This window comes from Bos taurus, chromosome 21 (genome assembly GCF_002263795.3).
Source record: "Bos taurus isolate L1 Dominette 01449 registration number 42190680 breed Hereford chromosome 21, ARS-UCD2.0, whole genome shotgun sequence".
Taxonomy (NCBI): domain Eukaryota; kingdom Metazoa; phylum Chordata; class Mammalia; order Artiodactyla; family Bovidae; genus Bos; species Bos taurus.
In genome coordinates this window covers 26,637,186-26,650,499 of record NC_037348.1, presented here as the reverse complement: position 1 = coordinate 26,650,499, position 13,314 = coordinate 26,637,186, and the positions used below count along the sequence as shown (strand labels likewise).

The following is a 13,314-nucleotide window of genomic DNA, read 5'->3' as shown; positions in this document are numbered from 1 at the left end:
AATCAGCAAAGAGAAGCTAACCCAGATCTCTGTTTTAAATCTTTGCTAAGGTCTGTTTAAAGGTGTTTCAAAAGTGTTGTGAGGGGGAAAAAAGCATCTCTTTAAGGAAATGCTTTCTGGTACAAACTCACGCTGAAGCTGAAGTTCCAATACTTTGGCCACCTGATGGGAAGAGCTGACTCACTGGAAAAGACCCCGATGCTGGGAAAGATTGAGGGCAAGAGGAGAAGGGGGTGACAGAGGATGAGATGGTTGGATGGCATCATTGGCTCAATGGACATGAGTTGAGCAAACTCTGGAAGATAGTGAAGGACAGGGAAGCCTGGCATGCTGCAGCCCATGGGGCTGCAAAGAATCAAACAAGACTTAGTGACTGAACAACATCAAGAAGGTTGAGTTCCTTTAGGACTGACTGGTTTGATCTCCTTGCTGTCCAAAGGACTCTCAGATATTCAGGGTACCCTGCATGGGCTCAATTCACTGAAACCACCAAATGTCTAATTGCAACTCCAGGGCAGAGAAGAGCTAAGGGCTGGAAGGTCACCTTGGCACCTCTGCAGAGAGCGCTCAGGGTACCCATCTCATCCAGTTGAGCGGGACTATTTGAACTTAACTAGCACCCTTCACAGTGATGACTCTGTTCTCCCTAAAGGTGAGCTGTACATGAAAACTCTGTCCCATTTAACCACATTCCTTCCACCACCTCTGCTGCAGGTCAGTCAAACAAAGCAGTCAGGAATCTACCCAAGAATTTGTGAAGAATTAGGAAGGTGTTTATAAAAATTCAGCATCGGACTTTACTGGTGGTCCAGTGGTTGGGGGTCTGCCTGCCAGTTCAAGGGATATGGGTTCTATCCCTGATCAGGAAGATCCCATGTGCCACCGGGCAACATGCGCCACAACTACTGAAGCTCTCCTGCCCTAAAGCCCACGCTCCACAAGAGAAGCCACTGCAATGAGAAGCCTGTGCACCACTAGAGAGTAGCCTCCCCGCTCACCACAACTCAAGAAGAGCCCGAGCTGCAACAAAGACCCAGCACAGCCATAAATAAATAAATACACTTAAAAAAAATTTAAGTATAAAAGTAATTAGCACAAAAGTCACAAACACTCTGCTCCCACACTAAGAGTGGATACAGAAAGCATTGGCCTGGAAGGATAATTCCAAAGACACACGAGTCTCAGAACATTCTCCTCAAAGGCTCAGAGCTCAAGCTGCAGAGGGACTGGGCCTCACATGAGGCCATGAGGCCCCTGAAACACTTCAACTTAATGTTCTCTCTCTGGCCCCAGCACCAGGATTTCATTATAGGCAGTGCAGTTCTTAATGCCTTCACCGGACCCTAGGAAGTACATTCTCAGGTGAGAACTGGTATTCTCGAATGGACTTCCTGCCAAGAACACTACCCTCAGAAGTGAGGGACACCCAAGCCACCTGCCACCAGGAGCAATGGTCTAGTGTCCACCTACTGATTACACCCTGCCCCTCATCAAAGTCACAGGCAAAAATGCCCTGACTCAGCTTTTAAGGACCACCATCACCTGTCCTCACTTTTACGGTCTCATTTCCAGGGAACTCCTAGACCTTCCCCCAAATATCTGATTTCTGGATTCTTGAAACTAAATTCAGGCTAGCCCTTCCCTCCTAACCTTCTCTCCTCCAGCCAGCAAACCAGATCCTCCTTCAAAGCCCAATCAAACAATATTATCAAAAATCTACAAACAATAAATGCTGGACAGGGTGTGAAGAAAAGGGAACCCTCCTATACTGTTGGTGGGAATGTAAATTGGTATAGCCACTGTGGAGAACAGCATGGAAATTCCTTAAAAAAAAAAAAACAAAACCAGAACTACTGTATGATCCAGCTATCCCATTGCTGGGCATATACCCTGAGAAAATCATAATTACAAAATATACATGCACAAAAATGCTCATAGCAGCACTATTTACAATAGCCAGGACATGAAAGCAACCTAAATGTCCAACACCAGAGGAAAGGATAAAGAAGATGTGGTACATATATACAATGGAGTATTACCCAGCCATAAAAAGGAATGAAATTGTGCCATTTGCAGAGATGTGGACGGACCTAGAAACTGTTATACAGAGTAAAGTCAGAAAGAGAAAAACAAATATCATATATTAATGCATATATGTGGAATCTAGAAAAATGGTATAGACTAACCATTTTTGCAAAGGAGAAATAGAGACATGGACATAGAGAACAAGCATACAGACACTACGAGGGGAAGGGGGGTAGGACGAAGTGGGAGATTGGGATTGACATACACACACTACTGTATATAAAATAGAGGCCTAATAAGAACCTACTGTAGAGCACAGGGAACTCTCCTCAGTGCTCTGTAATGACTTAAATGCAAAGGAAATCCGAAAAAGAGGGGGTATATGTAAATGTATAGCTGAGTCACTATACATTAGTATATTGTGCAGAAACTAGCACAACATTGTATACTCAAAAAAAACACTGCCTCCATGACACCTTGTCTCTTTCCCCAGTAAAGTTACTTCTCATCAATCTGCAGTGCTTCCATACTGTCCACCCATTTACAGCACAGATTGTAGGTACCTGAAGGCCTACCCATCTTCTCAACTGAGAGCTTCTCCATGGCACGGAAATGTCATGAAGTCATTTCTGAATCCTAGGTGTCCTGAAAGAACTGGTGAATCAACAACTGTGTTTGGGTTACCTGTTATTCTCAAAACTCCTGTTATTCTCAAAATGCTTTACTATGAATTACAGAAGTCCCCTAAGCGTGCTTCCTCAAAATTTAAGAATCAAGCAACTTCAGTCATTATTTGGAGCACGGGCTTTCAGATTCACACAGACCTGGGTCCCTCTGCCAACTCCATCACACCCAGGCGAGTGACCTCAGGTGGATCAGTGGTCAGGATTCAAGCTCTCACTTCTGAGGGCCCAGGGTTCAACCCCTGGTCGGGGAACTAAGATCCCACCTGCCGTGTGCCCTGGCCAAAAAAAGAGGGGAAGGGGTGAGGTGGCGGAATGCAACCCCTAGCTGGGAGGCTCATCCAAAAAAGAAAAATAAAACCAAAATGTGACTCTACACCTCTCTGATCTCCAGACCTTGGAAAGGTGATGTCCTCAAACAACAGCAGAGCAAAAGCTCAAGCTCACACTTAATAGGCAAGATTCAATAGAAACATCATTTCTTCTCCATGTTAAAAATAGTTTCTTATTTAAAGTAACTGTATGTGGGGCATGTTTAAAGTAAAAATGAACTTCACTGGCACCGGTCCTTCTCAGAAAATCCTGGGACATGTTTATCTATTACCATTTGTAACAACATTGCCCGATGATTTTAAAATTAAAAACAGATTTCAGCTCTGCCACCAAGTAAGTTCAAGTATATACACAGCCCACAGTTAGGTCATCAAAGGAAACTCTGAGGTTCCTCAATGCTGGGAACCAAGTCGGTGCCTCCGAGATGGCCGTACTTTTTATTTCCACAAAATCACTTCACTGCGAAGAAATCCTTGCTATGAAAGCTCCGAAGCCCAGCTCCTATAACTGCTTTCTCTTTTGTTCCCAGGAACTGAATTGAGAAATCTTGTGAACGCAATGCCTTCTTAAGAACTCACAGCCACAGTGAAACATCAGTCCAGCATAATTGGCAAAATACTTACCATGGAACACCACAATTCCTCTCTCCCCAGAACGGAAGACAAGCAACGGAAAAGGGAAAATACCAGCTTCAGATCACATGGATGTCTAGAGAGGACCCACACGCCTCTCCTCCACTTTCCCTAAGACTCCTACACCCCCAGTTCAAATCAACAGGTAGGTTAAGAGCCAGAGGCACATTTAGCATCCCCAAAGCTTGCTCCCCTGTCTCTGATACTGATCTCTTTCTGTAAAAAATAGTAATACCCAGATATGTTTACTGAACAAACCACATTCTCCCTCACTGAATTGATACTGCCTTCACTTTCACTTTTCACTTTCATGCATTGGAGGAGGAAATGGCAACCCACTCCAGTGTTCTTGCCTGGAGAATCTCAGGGATGGCGGGGCCTGGTGGGCTGCCATCTATGGGGTCGCACAGAGTTGGACACAACTGAAGCGACTTAGCAGCAGCAGCAGCAGCAGCAGCATGTCTTACATTATGGACTTCCCTGGTGGCTCAGACGGTAAAGCGTCAGTCTACAATGCGGGAGACCTGGGTTCCATCCCTGGGTCGGGAAGATCCTCTGGAGAAGAAAATGGCAATCCACTCCAGTACTATTGCCTGGAAAATCCCATGGACAGAGCAGCCTGATAGGCTACACAGTCCATGGGGTCGCAAAGAGTCGGACACGACTGAGCGACTCAGGCTTCCTTGGTGGCTCAGATGGTAAAGCGTCTGCCTGCAATGCGGGAGACCCGGGTTCGATTCCTGGGTCGGGAAGGTCCCCTGGAGAAGGAAATGGCAATCCACTCCAGCACTCTAGCCTGGAAAATCCCATGGACGGAAGAGCCTGATAGGCAACAGTCCATGGGGTCGCAAAGAGTCAGACACGACTGAGCGACTTCACTTTCACTTTCATGTCTTACATTGGAGCTTCCCTGGTGGCTCAGCAATGAGAATTGCTCAGAGAATGGCTCAGAGTGGCTCAGAGAATCCGCTTGCAATGCAGGAGATGCAGGTTCAAACCCTAGTTCAGGAAGATCCCCTGGAGGAGGAAATGGCAACCCACCCCAGTATTCTTGCCTGGAGAATCCCATGGACAGAGAAGCCTAGAGGGCTATGGTCCACAGGCTTGCAAAGATTTGGACACGACGGAAGTGACTTAGCACAGCACATGTCATACATAAAATGTTCATACATATTGCAAAATATCTGTAGGGTATTTATCCTCCTATTGATCTGTTTTCATTCTTACAAGACAACCATATGATCTATTTATATGTATTTATATATATGGTTTATTAGAGTATAATTGCTTTACAATGTTGTATTAGTTTCTGCTGTACAACAAAGCGAATCAGCTATATGTATACCTATATCCCCTCCGTCCTGAGCTTTGCACCCACCCCCAGTCCCACCACTCTAGGTCATCACAGAGAGCTCTGCACCAGAAAATACCAGAACAGAACCAGCACTGATGATAAGGACTTTGACTTCCCAACAGGAAAGAGCCCTGAAGGAGGTTAGTCAGAAGAAAGTTGAGGCAAAGATGTAAAATTTAAGATAGGACCAAAAACTCAGTCAATCAATGTAACTAATATTGTATCACAACATTTAACAATCTAAATAAATGCCAGAAATCTGTAGTGAATCAAATGTCAAATTTTTCAAGAAAGACAGAAATAGTATCACTGGTTTTTCTTTTTGCCTCCAGGACCTACAGTTGCTTGTGTCTCATAAAATGGGCTTCCCAGGTGGCGCTAGTGGTAAAAAAAAAAACAAAAACAAAAACAAAAAACCCTCCTGCCAATGCAGGAAATACAAGAGACATGGGTTTGATCCCTGGGTCAGGAAGATCCCCTGAAGGAGGGCATGGCAACCCACTCCAGTATCCTTGCCTGGAGAATCCCATGGTCAGAGGAGTCTGGCGGGCTACAGTCCATGGGAGTCAGAGTTGGACTTGACTGAAGTGACTCAGCACTTCGTACACACAAAAGGCTATAGAATTGACCAGCCACAAGCCTGGGGCTCAGCTGTGAGTACCCGTTGGGTGAAGCTTGGGGATGGCTGTGGGAAGGGAAGAGAAAGGAACCAAGTGGACTCATGGCTTAGCGATGCTGGGCAGAAAAAACAACCTTTTGCTGAGTAACATGGAAATAGATCTGAAACATATGGATTAAATTCCTCCCAAAATAAACACAATTTTTAAAGGAAAGGAAAAGTACTTAGCCACTATGTTTGAGGTTTTCCTGAACCCAATCCTTTGGAAAATTGACACACGAGTGAATTACTCAGTGGTTATAACACAGCCGGCTTTGAAACAGGCTCGTCATAAACCACCAGTTTGTTTTTCAAACAAAAAATGTTAACGGTTTGCCTAAATCTGCTCCCTTGGCTCAGTCCTTTCGAGGTTCATTCTTGTTGTTCTTTACAGGATGGGGAACTGCTCTGCATGGCCACTGTCTGCCTGAGAAGCTCTGGGTTCTAAGCCCCAAGAATTAGGGGAGTTCAAGGAGACCAAGCTGGGAATAATGGCCCCTACTACACAGCAAGGACAAGAGCCCTGGAAAGAAGGCGGGTTACTGATGCACTGGACTAAGAGCTAGACAGACATCCAAGATGTCCTCCTGTAACTTCCCTCATGGTCCAGGGGTTGAGACTCTGCTAGTTTCTACTGCAAGGGCGCAGGTTCAATCCCTGGTCTGGGAAGTTCTACGTACCATGCAGGAAAAAAAAAAAATAGATCATTCTGTACCAGCTCCAAACCCTTGGGCATCAGTGTCCTCATCATTCACATGCAGGCACCATTGCCCCCTCCGGGGACCAGAGAGAAGGAGGGCACGCAGCGGGGTGAGAGCCGGGCAGTAGCCGCTGCAACCAAGTAGACAGCTCAGGCTCATCAGTGGCCATCCATCAGACAGTCCTGTGGGATCTAGGAAGCCAGTGTCATTGGTCACCTGGCCTGACAACTCAGGGCAACCTAAGAGCCTGTGTAAGGCCAGCCCTAGGAAGCAAGAGGAAGCTGAATCCTCACAGTTTGGGAGTCAATCCTATAGTTCCTGGTGGACCAGTTTCCAAAGCAATGGGCACTGATGTCAAGACCCTTGGACACAAGGCCATCTGGATAGAGAGGCTGCTGATCACCAGCTCTTTCTTGACACTGCCTAGTTCAGTGGGTTGTTGGTCTGGCAGCAGACACAGCCCCAGGCAACAGCACGTGTATATCCTGAAAGGAACCCTCGCTGTCCCTTCCCTCCCTCAGGGTTTCTCAAGTACCCAGTAGTGCTCTCTAGACTGAGCATACCTCACATTCGTCACCTTAAATCAGTCACATGATGATGCTTTTAGAGCTTGCTCTGTGTCTAGGTGGTGCTACTAATATAGAATCCACCTGCCAACACAGGAGACATGAGACAGGGGTTCGATCCCCAAGTCAGGAAGAGCCCCTGGAGAAGGAAATGGCAACCCACTCCAGTATTCTTGCTTGGAGAATCCCATGGACAGAGGAGCCTGGTGGGCTACAGTCCACAGGGTCACAAAGAATCGGACACGACTGAAGTGACTTAGCATGCACGCCCACACAGTGCATACAGGGAGTTCTTCAGATCCCTTTCTAAGGACAAGGACCATCCATCAGTGAGGGGTGGGGCTCCCTTCGGGCATTGTTCCATTTAGAGCATCAATTTTCTCCTTTGAGAGAGCTTTGTAAGACACACACAGGAGCTCCAGCTTGAACTGGAACCTTCCGCCTCACCCTGGGCCAGTGGAACTTTTCTATTCTTAAGCTTCTGGCTTAACAGTCCCTTTTCAAAATTCACTCTCAAAAACATCCTGCCTTTAAATTTTACATTTGGCTAGTTTACACAGATGAAAAGAGATGCGAGAGCCTCGGTAGAATTTGTTGAGTCTTATACCCAGAAATATGCTTTTATTTTTTTCCCTTGCCAACTTTTTTAGAATCTGAAAAGTCTTGGACAGTTAGACAAGGTTGCAAGTAAAAAAGCCCATTTCTGCAAGAAGCTCACTGCTCTCTTTGCTTCCCCCGGTGGACAGCTACTGCTGGAGACTTCTGAGCCAGCACCTGCCACACTCCCTTTCTCACGGGGAGCCCGTGTGCCCCACATTTGTCAGTGTCACACAGGACAATTCTGGTTTCCTTCCACTGACAACTATTGACACAACAACCAGCAAGGCATCCAGAATGTCAAGAAGCACAGCAAGACCAATCACAATAAAACTAAGATAACACTCTTCATAGGGCTGCCAAAAGCAATAAAAAATTCTCCAGGACAGAGGTTTCCAAACCATGCTCCATGGAACCCCTACAGTTCTGTGGAATTCTTTAGAGGCCACAAGACAAAACCCAAACCCTCACAGCCACAGCCACGTTTTCTCTGGTTTGTAAACTGGATTTAGTAAGATTTTGTAGAAAAAAAAAATTTATGGTTAAAGTAGTTTTAAACCACTGACCCGAGAGACAAAGGCTCCAGAGACCTACAGTTGCCCAGAGGGATGTTCTCTCTCTTCAGCTTTAGAGAGTTCATGCACCTGAGGCAGCTACAGAACTTCATGCAACTGAAGGGTTGCAAGAAATGAAATGTTTAGGCCTGTCTGTGCTTCTGGATTTTTCTGCATGGCCTCCGCATTTTCCCGCATGGCATGCTGCAGTCCATGGAGTCGCAAAGAGTCAGACACAAGTGAGTGACTGAACTGAACTGACTGTGCTTCTGGATTTTTCTGCATGGCCTCCTCTCTGCATAGAATGCCTTCTGAACTCTACTCTCCACATTTGCCTCACCAGAAAATTCCTCTGTGTGTGCTCAGTTGCTCAGCTGTGTCCAACTCTTTTGTGGCCCCATGGACTGTAGCTCATCAGGCTCCTCTATCTGTGGGATTTGCCAGGCAAGAATACTGGAGCTGGTTGCCATTTCCTTCTCCAGGGGATCTTCCCAACCTAGAGATCAAACCTGCATCTCCTGCATTGGCAGGTGGATTCTTTACCACGGAGCCATCTGAGAAGCCCCAGAAAAGCCCTGTAAACTCCTGCTAATCCTTCTAGATGCACCTCTTCTCATGCCACTTCTCAGGGGAGCTTCTCAAGGGATGACCCCTGGCTTTGCCTGCCCCCAAGCAGGCCCTCTGCCCACCACACCTCCTGACCCATCTGTCCTAGCCCTGGTCACACTGCATGGCAACCGCTGATTTGGATGTTTGCTTCTCCATGTGGGGGCTTCCCTGGTGGCTCAGTGGTGAAGAATCTGCCTGCCAATGCAGGAGATACGAGTTTGATTTCTGGTCCAGGAAGATCCCCTGGAGAAGGAAATGGCAACACACTCCAGTATTCTTGCCTGGAGAATCCCATGGACAGAGGAGCCTGGCAGGCTACAGTCCATGGGCCCACAAAGAGCTGGACACGATTGAGTGACTAAACAACAACAACCCCTTCATGGGACTGTTAGCTCTGGAGGACAGAGATCACTTATTCAACTATGCCTCCTTCATGGCTAACACAGGGTCTCCCCTTAGAAGATGCTCAAACCAGTAGTCAATTTCTTCCCTGCTCCCGGATGCATCAGTGGCGACTAAATGCAGTTGCATACCTGCATCTTGGGCTGCAGGGGGCATCTCCGATGGCCAGTTCATCCCCACAGTAATGCCATAGGGAGGGCAGTTGAGGAAGATCATTGAGCCTAAATTTCATTTTCAGGTTCCAAAAAAAAAAAACCAGTTGTGTCTTCAGAGTCAAATAAAGTTGTTGAAATGTAAACACGCATTCTCAGTGTCTGGAAGAGGACTGAGATGAAATTCCCCAAGTGATCTCTTAATACCACCAAAATTACACTCAAATGCCTCTGCCAGGCAAAGATAAATTGCCATTTTCACAATGGTCTTGCACTTAAAAGTAACTTGGCCCAGGGAGCTTTGGAAAATTTATTATGACCGGGAAAAGGGGAAACTCAAAGGGGTTCAAGATATTTAGTCTACTGATAAGACAGCTTAGGAGTGACAATAATTATCTCCAAGAATTTGAAGGGTCGTTAGCAGGTCATTAGAAGGACACCGGCCAGCTGGGCCCCATCTACTTGGACATCAGAAATGGACTCTAACTACACCAAAACGAGTTGAGTTAGGGCTTCCCCGGTGGCTCAGTGGTAATGAATCTGCCTGTCATTGCAGGAGATGCACATTCGATCCCTGATCCAGGAAGATCCCACATGCCTGGAGCAGCTAAGCCCATGTACCATAACTACTGAGCCTGCGCTCTAGAGCCTATGAGCTGCAACAAGAGAAATCACTGCAATGAGATGGCCATACACCACAACTACAGAAGAGCCTGAGCAGCAACAAAGACCCAACACAGCCAATGAATAAATAAATACATTTTTTTTTAAGTATGAAGACCTTAAAAAAAAAAAAAGTCGTATTAGTGTCACAAAATGCCAGCAATGATGTAGGCCCTGGTGACCCAAAGAAAGCTCGTGGACCAGCAGCATCACCTGGGAGCTTGTCAGAAATGCAGATGCTGGCCCCACCCCCCAGATCTGTCTGATCAGAATTTGCATTTTTACTAGCGCCCCAGTGACTTGCTTGCACGTTCGAGTCTAAAAAACTCTGCCATGGTACCTTCCTTGGTTCCACATGTTGAGCTAGGTTGCTTCAGTCGTGTCCAATTCTTCACAATCCTATGGACTGTAGCCCACCAGGCTCCTCTGTCCGTGAGGATTCTCCAGGCAAGAATACTGGAGTGGGTTGTCGTTTCCTCCTCCAGGGGATCTTCCCAACATAGGGATTGAACCCAGGTCTCTTAAGTATCCTGCACTGGCAGGCAGGTTCTTTACCACTAGTGCTACCTAGGAAGCCCCACGGGCTGGGTCTGTCCTCATAGCCATAAAGTCTCAGGCCACCAGCATGAACTCCTGATCCCAGAAAAGGCCACATATTATAGTAGGCTCCTGGAGAAGTCAGCACCCCCCTGCCCCACACCGCGCCCTCCCCCCCATGATGAATAGAGACAAGAGAGGCAATAGTCTAGCACAAATACTTTGCATGCCAGAAGGACCCTTTTCTAGATGGGCCTTCCCTGTGACAGAAAATGCCTAATGGCTAAGCTCTTCTGTGGACAGCTGAAGGAAAGAAATTCTTAGGGTTTGCAAAAGCTGTTGTCTGGTCAAAGCACTTTAAACCCAAGTTATATCTATCATGTGGCTGTCCTTGTGAAAGATTCAGATAATGCCTCAGCAATTTCCCCACATGAGGAGCCAGACTGTCCGGAGCTGGAGAGCGGAAACCTGTTCTGAGTGAGTGTAGGTGGGGGAGGTGGCTGCCTGGGCTCCGCCACACACAAACCTCGCTCCCTCACCTGCAAGGGATGGGAAGGGAGAGGTGGACTCAGATGCTTGGAGCCAAACTGAGCCTAGAGAGGGGCCCTGGAAGGTAACATAGGAGGGGAGAGTCACAGCTTCTCTCCCTTGGGGTGGGGAAGTGAGTTTCCTGGCACCGAGGGTACAAAGCAGAAAGCAAATGTATATTTGATGACATTTCTCTGCAGGCAGCCTCTCTTCCAAAGAGCCAAGTCTGAATGAAGCCTGGTACCAAAGCAGAGAGCGGAAAGAGGATAGGGAACCTCCCAGAGAGGCTAGGAGAGCCCCTGGAAGTGCAGATGTTAATAAGACTCACTGTGATAATGTACCAGGTGTGCGCGTGCGTGCTCAGTGGTATCTGAACTTGCAACCCCATGCACTAGCTCAACACACTCCTCTGTCCATGCAATTTCCCAGGCAAAAATACTTGAGTGGGAAGTGGGAAAGAGGTTCAAGAGGGAGGGGACATATACATATCTATGGCTGATCTATGTTGATGTATGGCAAAAAAACAACACCACAATATTGTAAATCAATTATTCTCCAAATAAAAATAAGTAAATTAAGAATAATAAACAAAACTGGAGCGTGTTGCCATTTCCTTCTCCAGGTGATCTTCCCCACCCAGGGATTGAACCCCAGTCTCTTGGGTCTCCTGCATTGGCAGGCGGGTTCTTACCAGCTGAGCCACCAGAGAAGCCCAACAGGCACCACAATTCTGTCCAATTTACCAAAATGTCCATTTGCCATGCTCTTGGGAAAGGAGGCTCTGGGCCCAGCTGATCAGCCGGCAAAACAGTAAAAAGGAACTCAGTCTCTGCCTAGACCCATTACCATCCTAATCTCCTACTAACCTAACCAGACACAGGAGAGTAAGAATGTAACCACTTCCTGTTCCCTGTTGAAAAGAACTGAGTTGCTTCCATATAATGATCAAAAATGCAGCAAAAGGAGACAACTGATGCAATATCTGGAGGAGATGAACCATTTTGGTATTTGCCATCATGTGGAAAGAGAGATGTAGGGATTTCTGGTGGTCCAGTGGCTAAGACTCCAAGCTTCCAAAGCAGGGAGCCCAGGTTCGATCCCTAGCCAGGGAACTAAATCCCACACACTGAAACTAAGAGTTTAAATGCTACAACTAAAGATCTTGCATGCTTCGACTAGGACCCAGGCTTGTTGTTGTTCAGTGGCTCAGTCGTGTCCAATTCTTTGCGACTCCATGGACTAAAGCATACCAGGCTTTCCTGCCCTTTACTATCTCCTGGAGTTTGCTCAAACTCACGCCCATTCAATAGGACCCAGTATGGTCAAATTATTTAATTAAAAACTTTAAAAAAGAGAGAGATGTTACCTAGACTGATCATGGATATGAGGTCTTGTGGATTTGACCCATAAACATAACTTTGTTTCTTTTAGAAATCAACATGCTTGTATTTATCTTTTGAGTTATAACTATAAATGCAAAATGTGTTTATCAAACTGTGCTGCTCCATCAATACCACATGAGGTATTAAAAGGGGGTCACTTAAGCAGCAGGCCTCAAAAGATGCTGAGAGTCACCCCCATCAGCCCACCAGCCATCCCCACTTAATGCCACACTTGCTATTTCATCTGTCTGTCCCAGCCACTCAGAAGCTGCTGCAGCAGACAGAATACTACAGGATCCAGGAAAAGCCTCTTTCTGTCTCTCACACCAGTCCCTCCCCTTCTTTGGCCCTCTACTCCAAAAGGATTCTGTAGTTAGATAGTTTTCCTACCAGTAAGTCTTGTGTGCTGGAAACTGGAACAATACAGGAGTCCAGAGAAGAGAATCATGATTTCAAGTTCAGCCAGGGCCCACGTCATCATTCACATCACCAGATAGACGAAAGATTCCCAGAATCCGTGGACTGCATCCATCAGTTCCACTCCTTCCAGATGGAGGGAGCTGAGATGACTTTGATCTACTAAGGAAAAAATATATATATATATGGAAAATCTAAGAGCATCAGAATGTAAAACTGGTGGAAACACACACAGACACCCACATGTACACCCATACTTTTTGTAGGAAAAAAAAATCTAACTGTGAGATTGGACTCAGTACAACTCCATTATCCAAACTTCTGCATGATGTCACATATTCAACTTGACTCAGTGGTAAATAATCCGTCTGCCAATGCAGGAGATGAGGGTTTGAGCTCTGGGTCAGGAAGATCCCCTGGAGGAGGGCATGGCAACCCACTCCAGTATTCTTGCCTGAAGAATCCTATGGACAGAGGAGCCTGGAGGGCTATAGTCCACAGGGTTGCAAAGAATTAGACAT

At 46.5% G+C, this 13,314-nt stretch overlaps 1 protein-coding gene across 6 annotated transcripts in view; it reads right to left on the bottom strand.

Moving 5' to 3' along the window:
- The window catches only part of CEMIP (cell migration inducing hyaluronidase 1), a 160,064-nt gene that overhangs the window by 143,462 nt on the left and 3,288 nt on the right, over nt 1–13,314 (bottom strand). For 3 of the 6 annotated variants that reach the window (XM_059879298.1, XM_059879300.1, XM_059879299.1), the window contains one exon: nt 12,767–12,955. The exons of 2 other annotated variants lie outside the window; for them this stretch is intronic. The gene's annotated coding sequence lies outside the window, so the exon portion shown is untranslated. The remainder of the gene's footprint in view (nt 1–12,766; nt 12,956–13,314) is intronic. One more of the 6 variants, XM_059879301.1, reaches the window with a different exon arrangement.